Source organism: Triticum aestivum, chromosome 4A (assembly GCF_018294505.1).
Source record: "Triticum aestivum cultivar Chinese Spring chromosome 4A, IWGSC CS RefSeq v2.1, whole genome shotgun sequence".
NCBI classification, from domain to species: Eukaryota; Viridiplantae; Streptophyta; class Magnoliopsida; order Poales; family Poaceae; genus Triticum; species Triticum aestivum.
The window spans coordinates 340,276,599-340,283,651 of record NC_057803.1 but is presented as its reverse complement, the minus strand read 5'-3'; the positions used below and the strand labels follow the sequence as shown (position 1 = coordinate 340,283,651).

The window sequence follows — 7,053 nt, the reverse complement described above, 5'->3', positions numbered from 1 at the left end:
AAAAGGTACCCCACTATCTATCTTAGGGTTCAGGGTAGGGGCGGTGGTGGGGAGGTGGCGTGGGGATCGCCGAAGAAAAAGCTCGGCACGAGAGGGGGGGCTAGAGGGATGCCCGAGGCGGTGGCGGACCGACGGTGGGGAGTGGTTTCGGGGCGGGCGGGGCAGCGCACCGCCGACTGTGTGCGGCCGGGGACGGCGGTTTGGCCGGTGGTGGCTGGCAGCTCAGGGGGTGGAGACACCTTATTTGCCAGGAAAACGGGCTAGTGGAGGCAGAAAAAACTGTCAGGAATGCCTTTTGCCGGCATTTGCAAACTGCCCTTGAAAGTCCTGTCGAAAAAGACGATTCCCGGCAGTTAAAAGAAACCCCAGCACTTCCTCTGCCCTAGATGGTTGAAGCTTTGCCGGCAGTTAGAACTATTCCCGGCACATCGATTTTTGCCGGCAGGCTGACAATCCAGGGCAGATAGAAGAATTCCTGGCAGTGGATGTGCCCTTAATTAAGTATAGTGCCGACACAAATATCCCCTTCTAGTTCAACCTGTCATTTATCTCCACTTGATTTTGTACCATAATTTAGAATACAATGTATAGATGGAACTTCACACGTGTAGAGTAATTAGGTTGTATCGTATATATAACAACAATACATATCTCAACAATACATAGCTATACATCTGTAGGTTCACAGGTCCAATACTACATCACGACATACATAATTAGAAATACATTTGTAGGTTCACAAGTCCTGTACTACCTCATAGCCAAAAGGACAACAATCCATCGTCCATACATACATACATGGGATGGCCATATGTCCTACAAATGCAACATCACTAAATACAACATCTGGTTTCAGTTAGAAACAGATCCATCCTAGAGTGCTACTTCATCAGATAGATATTAAAATGTCCAAAAACTTCCTTAGATTCTAGCAATAGATCCGTTTAGCTGACAAAACACAGATCTATAAACTTGTGAGTGCAAGAGCAGTATACAATAACCTGAAAAAAGAAGCAACTAATTAATTAATACATCTCACAAGTATTTATGTTCCATAGTGTATTTTGACAACCACCTGAAAGTAAGAGCTAGTCAGAATAATACAACAATTATTCCACTGAAGAATATACGAACACAAGAACATCATAGACATACCAATCAGATCAGTTACCAAACCTTCGTCTTGCAGAAATACAAAGAACAAGCAACACATTCACGCGAGGAGGCCAATTTTTTCAAAGGCCACACAACTCGTCGAGTCCTAAAATGCATTAATGCTTCTTCACATAAAAAAATTCCATATTTTTCAAGACAACAATCTTGTAAACAGATTATGAGGATAGATGGTCTGCAAACCCAAACTAACACTAGAAAGAGCAAGTACTGTAGTATGTATTCATTAGAGAGACAATAAATGGCATATCATGTTAATCCTAACAAGGTGCCAAGATACTACACCACCTAGAACAATTGCACTGCAATAGCAATCCTTTCTTACAAAAAGTCAAGATAGAATTTACAAAGATTACTCTAGCAATAACAACATGAGGCCGCAATACCTCATGCTCCTCACAGCCCCAGCGCTGGCGAGAGGAAGCCAATCTTGGTGTCCATCCTAAGAGTGCAGCCCAATATGCGTGTCCACGGCAGCATCACAATGAAGGGACAGTGGGACGGCATCATGTCCCCTGAGTGGAGGAGCGACCTACACAATTCAGCTGCTTGTGAGCCTAATTAAAATGGTCAGCTTCGTTACTTCCATGAAAGTGGCTGAAATGTCTTGTATACAAGCAAGAAAATCATTTACTTGTGAATATTCTGAAGAAGAGCAGAATCTTGAGCGGTTTTGCCTTTTCTGGAAAAAAAGAACAAAAATGATAGTTTTAATCAAGTGGGAACCCACCATTTTTCTTTGGTAGTGGGCCAAAAAAGCACTCTCTTAACGGTGACCACAATAACATCCGCTTCCGCTCCCTGCAAGCACAAGAATTTTCTTTTCATTTCATGTGAACCACATCTCAGCCATCATTCACCATGCATCTGGACAGCTTTGGACCCAGTAAGGTTTTTCTACAAAGATCGGAGTGCTAAGTATAAGACTAAGTATAAGACTATTCTGGACTTCTGGTCAATTTGTACAGATGTAAATTTTTGGAGAAAAAGCCAGCTACAACCATCAACCACAAAATACTAACCAATCTCCAAAACTAAGAAAATATTACAATGAATACATATTACACGCCACTACAACTGCATCACATCATTAAAAAGCATATAACTTTCATAATAGCAAGATATAAGCATTTACGAATGATGTATATCAGGTTCATAACAGCGAAATATGCAAGCCAGTCTAAGAAGCATGCATGTTATCTGTCATTACCTCATATTCTAGAACATATCGTCTTATTTATACTAATCAAATATATTCATTACACTTATTCTGGAACTTGTCATGTTAAATGTAGATAATTTAATGAGACCATGTACTTTCAGGGAGGGTCAAACAATAAAATCATATATCCAAACATCAGATATGACATGCAGTTTTACAAGCTCCCGGCCACCTTACGTGCGCAATAAAAGTAGCAAGACATCTCAGTATCTCACAAACACACCAGGGCACAACATGTGGGATTAAATATAACTAAAGAACTGCATTTGAGAGCAAAATATTTATGCTAGATTGCTACTAGCTGACTCAAATTCAATTGGCACAATGTCATCTGGCCACATCGACATTTGCCAGTACTAGCTTCTAGTCAGAGCAAACTTGAGCTAGCATCTATATTCAGTCACATCTATTGGCTCCCTGAACATGCAGCATTGCAAAGCTTATAGACAGAGCAAACTTGAGCCATGCATTTCTGAACAACCAAGAACAGCAGACCCACAAAAGCCCATATTCAATCACATCTATTGGCTCCATGTATATGTAGAATTGCCAACAAAATATCTAAACAACAACTAGAATTATTATTATTTGAATTAAGAGGGCTTTTTTCGCTGCAGAAATTCTAAACAGGACATATGAATTTGATTGATTAAGCTATAGCTGCAGTGAGGATATGATTTTAACAAGAGGGAAAGAGAGACGAAAACGGAACATATTTAGTACGTAGAAAATAGTTATCATGCAGCAAAACTCTCGATAATAAACTTTATCTGGACCATTCAGTTAGCAGAACAGAGGAACAGAAAGGAAGAAGAGGGAGCAGCGTACAGACACATGGTGTGGAAAGCAGAAGAATAGAGAGGTGGTGGGCGCCAGACCTACAGGCCTGCCCGTGATGGCGGGAGCACGCAACGAGGGTTGAAAGGCGGTTAGAGCGCATCGAAGGCCAGGCTCACCCCACCAGCGCAACCGCCATGGTGAACGAACCTGCCGACGCCAACGTCTACTGTGTGCTATGGACGGAAGCAAGATCGCCAGGCCGTTCACGAAGGTCGCTTGTGAACTTGCCGCTGACCTCCAACGGCGGCGTGGATGGGGGATCCGAAGATGGCGCCATGGGTGGTGGATGCGGGGGCGACAGCACTAGGCGGAGGCATGGGTGGGGATCTAGAGCGGCGGCATGCGTGGGGGATCCAGGGTGGCGGCACTGGGAGGCGGCGGTGCTGCTTCTAGCGCGAGAAAGATGGGGAATTGGGGATGGTGAGTGGCGACTGAGGGAAGGAGTGGATGCGGTGAAGGGGAAATTAATTAGGGCTTCGTGGTGCTTCTAGTAACTTCTACCGTTTCACGTCTCCCGCGGCCTCGCGTGCTTTTTGGGCCGTAAGTTTTGGGGCCCGCCGACGTGCATACGGGCAATGATATTCTGCCGTCATTCACTTTTCAAGGCAGATAGTCTGACCGTAAACATGCAAGCAGATGAACTGCCCTTCAAGGTTAACCATTGCCGACAGTTAAGATGCCCTATAATATTTTTCTCGGCAGATAAATCTTTGCCGGCAGTAAAGATGACATGGATTCTTAACCTTTCCCGACAGTTGATTGCCCCCAAAGTTTTGTCATCGTGTAGTGAGGTTGAAGATGAACTGCTACACGACCAGCTGCCCCGGCTCTCCCACACGCTGCTGCTACTGCTTTTCTGCTACTAGTGCATTCAGTTTCGACAGTAAAATTCAGTTTCGATAGCAAAATTCAGTTTCGACAGTTAAATTCAGTTTCGACAGTTAAATTCATTTCGACAGCTAAGTTCAGAGATGAGCGGTTAATGTATTTTACATCTAGCACTTTGTGGTTATGTATTTTACGTCATCTATTGGAGATGCTATTAGAATTCCACTCAGGTTAACGTTGTCTCTGTTGTCCTCTTCAGCCTCGGCGTCGTACAACTCACCGGAACTGCTCCAACGACGAAACCCTCCATCACAGCGGAGCAGTACCTCGGGCTCCATCTCAAGATGCCTAAGATCTTCTTCCCCTCCTTCGACATCCAAGTGAGCCGGATCATTCCCACCGACCAACCCAATCACGCTGAGATCAACATGGCTTCGCCAAAGAGGTTGTACACTTGTTGCATCTATTTTTTACTCTACATGTTATATATATTGTCCACTGGGCACACGTAGTCACGTGAAATATGATTAGTTTCTCCTACTATATGACAAGCAGTGAGGTACCAGACAACTAACCTATCCGTGATGGACTCTCTTGAACGCCATCGTTATTTATCTCTGCATGTTTGAGCTATGCATTTGTCGATGGGCCTGGTAGTTGAGCTAGTAGGGCAGTGGCATGGGTCCAAAGTAGTAGAAGTAGCACAAAAACATTTTTTGAGCATAGGCTTTTCCTTGCTCAAGCCTTCCTACTAGAATGGCCAGTGCTTGAAAGGAAAACTGAAGGAAAAACATCGGAATTGAAAAGTTTCCTATGGTATTACTATTCATGCATTTGGTTCAAAGGAATGGAGTAAAGGAAAACTGTAGGATTTGTCCCTTTAGCGTCTCCTTGAAAGAAAAACCGTAGGAATTTTAATATCCACTTGTCCTCCTTTTCAAATTCCTATTCATGAAGCACAAGACTAAGAGATAGTAGCATAATAGCATTATAACCATACATTTTCTTGTGGTTTGACTTAATCTCACCATGCTTCTTTGCATTCTGTGATCTTCCAATTCTTGTGAACCAAACACCGAGATTGGCAGAAATCTTGTGTTTTTAAATTCTCTGTTTTTCATGTGCATTTCTATCCTATTACTGTGTATTTCCTATCTCTGTGTTGTCAGAATCCTCCAATTCAAACGAGCCCTTACAGAATTACTTCTCTTACAAATAGTTGTCAAAGAAAACCTTGTGTGGTTTGTCCCGCTCCTGCTGCGCCATCGTCCACCCCAGCTCAGCTGCTCCAATGATGGAAGGGTCCAGCACAGCAGGGAACCGGCCTCTAGACTGTCTTTCGCCGCCTCAGATCTTCTTCCCCGCCACCGGTAGCCATGACAACTGCATTACCATCATCAACCGAGCAGATGACCTCGAGGACTACATGGGTCCGCAAGAGAGGTCACACTCTTTCGTGTCTGCTTACGTTATGCATCGCTTAATATTACATGCTACTTTATCATCCTGTTCACTGATTAGACTCTGAGTCAGCTCCAAACTAATGGTCAAACTTGAGTTTTTAAATGGTTGTGGGGTACATATCGGGGTCGTAATCAATAGTATCTATCTACTATCTGGTTAATCTCTGGTGTCTACTATGAGTTTCATGTTGGGTGGGAAACAAACAGTAAAGAAGCCATTATCTATATTTTTTAACTTAAGCCATTATCTGCCTGCTATCATTGGTTTTGGGTCTATCCACAGGTTGCTACCATCACTCTGGATTTCTACATGCACTCCTTACATAATCTCACTATGTTTTATTCCTATACGTGCCAGTTATTATACACAATGGAACTGAACATGTAGAGCAAAAGAGACGAGCCTTGTGTGGCAATAAAATTTCATGCATATGTCGCTCCATGGTAGGTGCAAAGGCAGCCCCCCCTCCACCCATTTCAGATTGTAATCAGGAGGAAGATATATGTTCCGAGCGGGATTCAGAAGGAGAAGACCACTCCTATTTACCCCCTAAGGTCTTCGCTCTAACTTGGCATGCTGATGTTGGTTATATCATGCATATGGTGCCTTGCATTGCTTACTTTATACATCAAATATGTCATCTGCTTAGTTTAGACATGCTTTGTGTGAATGCCATCTATTTAGTTTATTCGTCGTTTATGTGAATTATGCAACGCCATCTTGTTTAGCCAGGCATCATATATGTGATTTTTGCAATGCCATCTTGCTTAGCCAGTCATCTTATATGTGAATTATATCAGGCCATCCTTTTTTCTGCTATGTACTACATTTTTCAACAATGTTAGTACATTCAACTACTCTTCGTGTGCATCAGCCATTTGACACAATGATGGAAAATTCTGGAGACTGATGACCAGTCCTATCCTCCCTGAGGTGTATGCTCTAACTTGGCAGGGTTATGCTATCTAACGAAGCGCATATCTCGCTGGTTACGGATAGCTCCTCACAGGAGGATTCAGAGATAGATGACCAGTCCTATTTCCCGCCCGAGGTGTATGCTCTAACTTGGCAGGGTTATGTTGCTTATATCGTGCGTATGGTGTCTTGCATTGCTATGTCATTTGATTAGTTTAGACATGCTTTGTGTGAATGCCACCTGTTTAGTGTCTAATTACCATATATGTGAATTATGCATTGTCATCTTGTTGCAAGACATTATATATGTGAATTATGCAATGCTATCTTGTTGCAAAGGCATTATATATGCGAATTATGCAATGCCATGTTGTTTAGCCAATCATCATGTATGTGAATTATATCATGCTATCATTTTTTTGTATTACATGTTTCATTTGTCGACAACGTTTGTATATTCAACTACTCTTCCTGTGCATCAGCCATTTGAAGCGGTGATGGAAGTATCTGGAGTGAAAACAAGGTATTCAGAGCAGACAATGCTACCTGTTGAAGCAGACATCTTGTTGGTTACAAAGAGCTCCTCAAAGGAGGATTCAGAGACTGATGAC

The 7,053-nt window shown here is 42.8% G+C and overlaps 1 long non-coding RNA gene across 3 annotated transcripts; it reads right to left on the bottom strand.

Moving 5' to 3' along the window:
- Positions 1-608: 608 nt before the first annotated feature.
- LOC123086068 (uncharacterized) lies at positions 609-3,720 on the bottom strand. 3 transcript variants are annotated; one of them, XR_006440359.1, is made up of 3 exons: positions 1,808-3,710; positions 1,156-1,705; positions 609-1,001 (listed from the first exon to the last, which is right to left on the bottom strand). It is a non-coding gene; the product is annotated as an uncharacterized lncRNA (long non-coding RNA). The 3 variants fall into 3 exon arrangements; XR_006440358.1 differs by having other exon boundaries at positions 609-1,261; positions 1,560-1,705; positions 1,808-3,707; XR_006440357.1 differs by having other exon boundaries at positions 609-1,705; positions 1,808-3,720.
- Between the last annotated feature and the right edge of the window lie 3,333 nt (positions 3,721-7,053).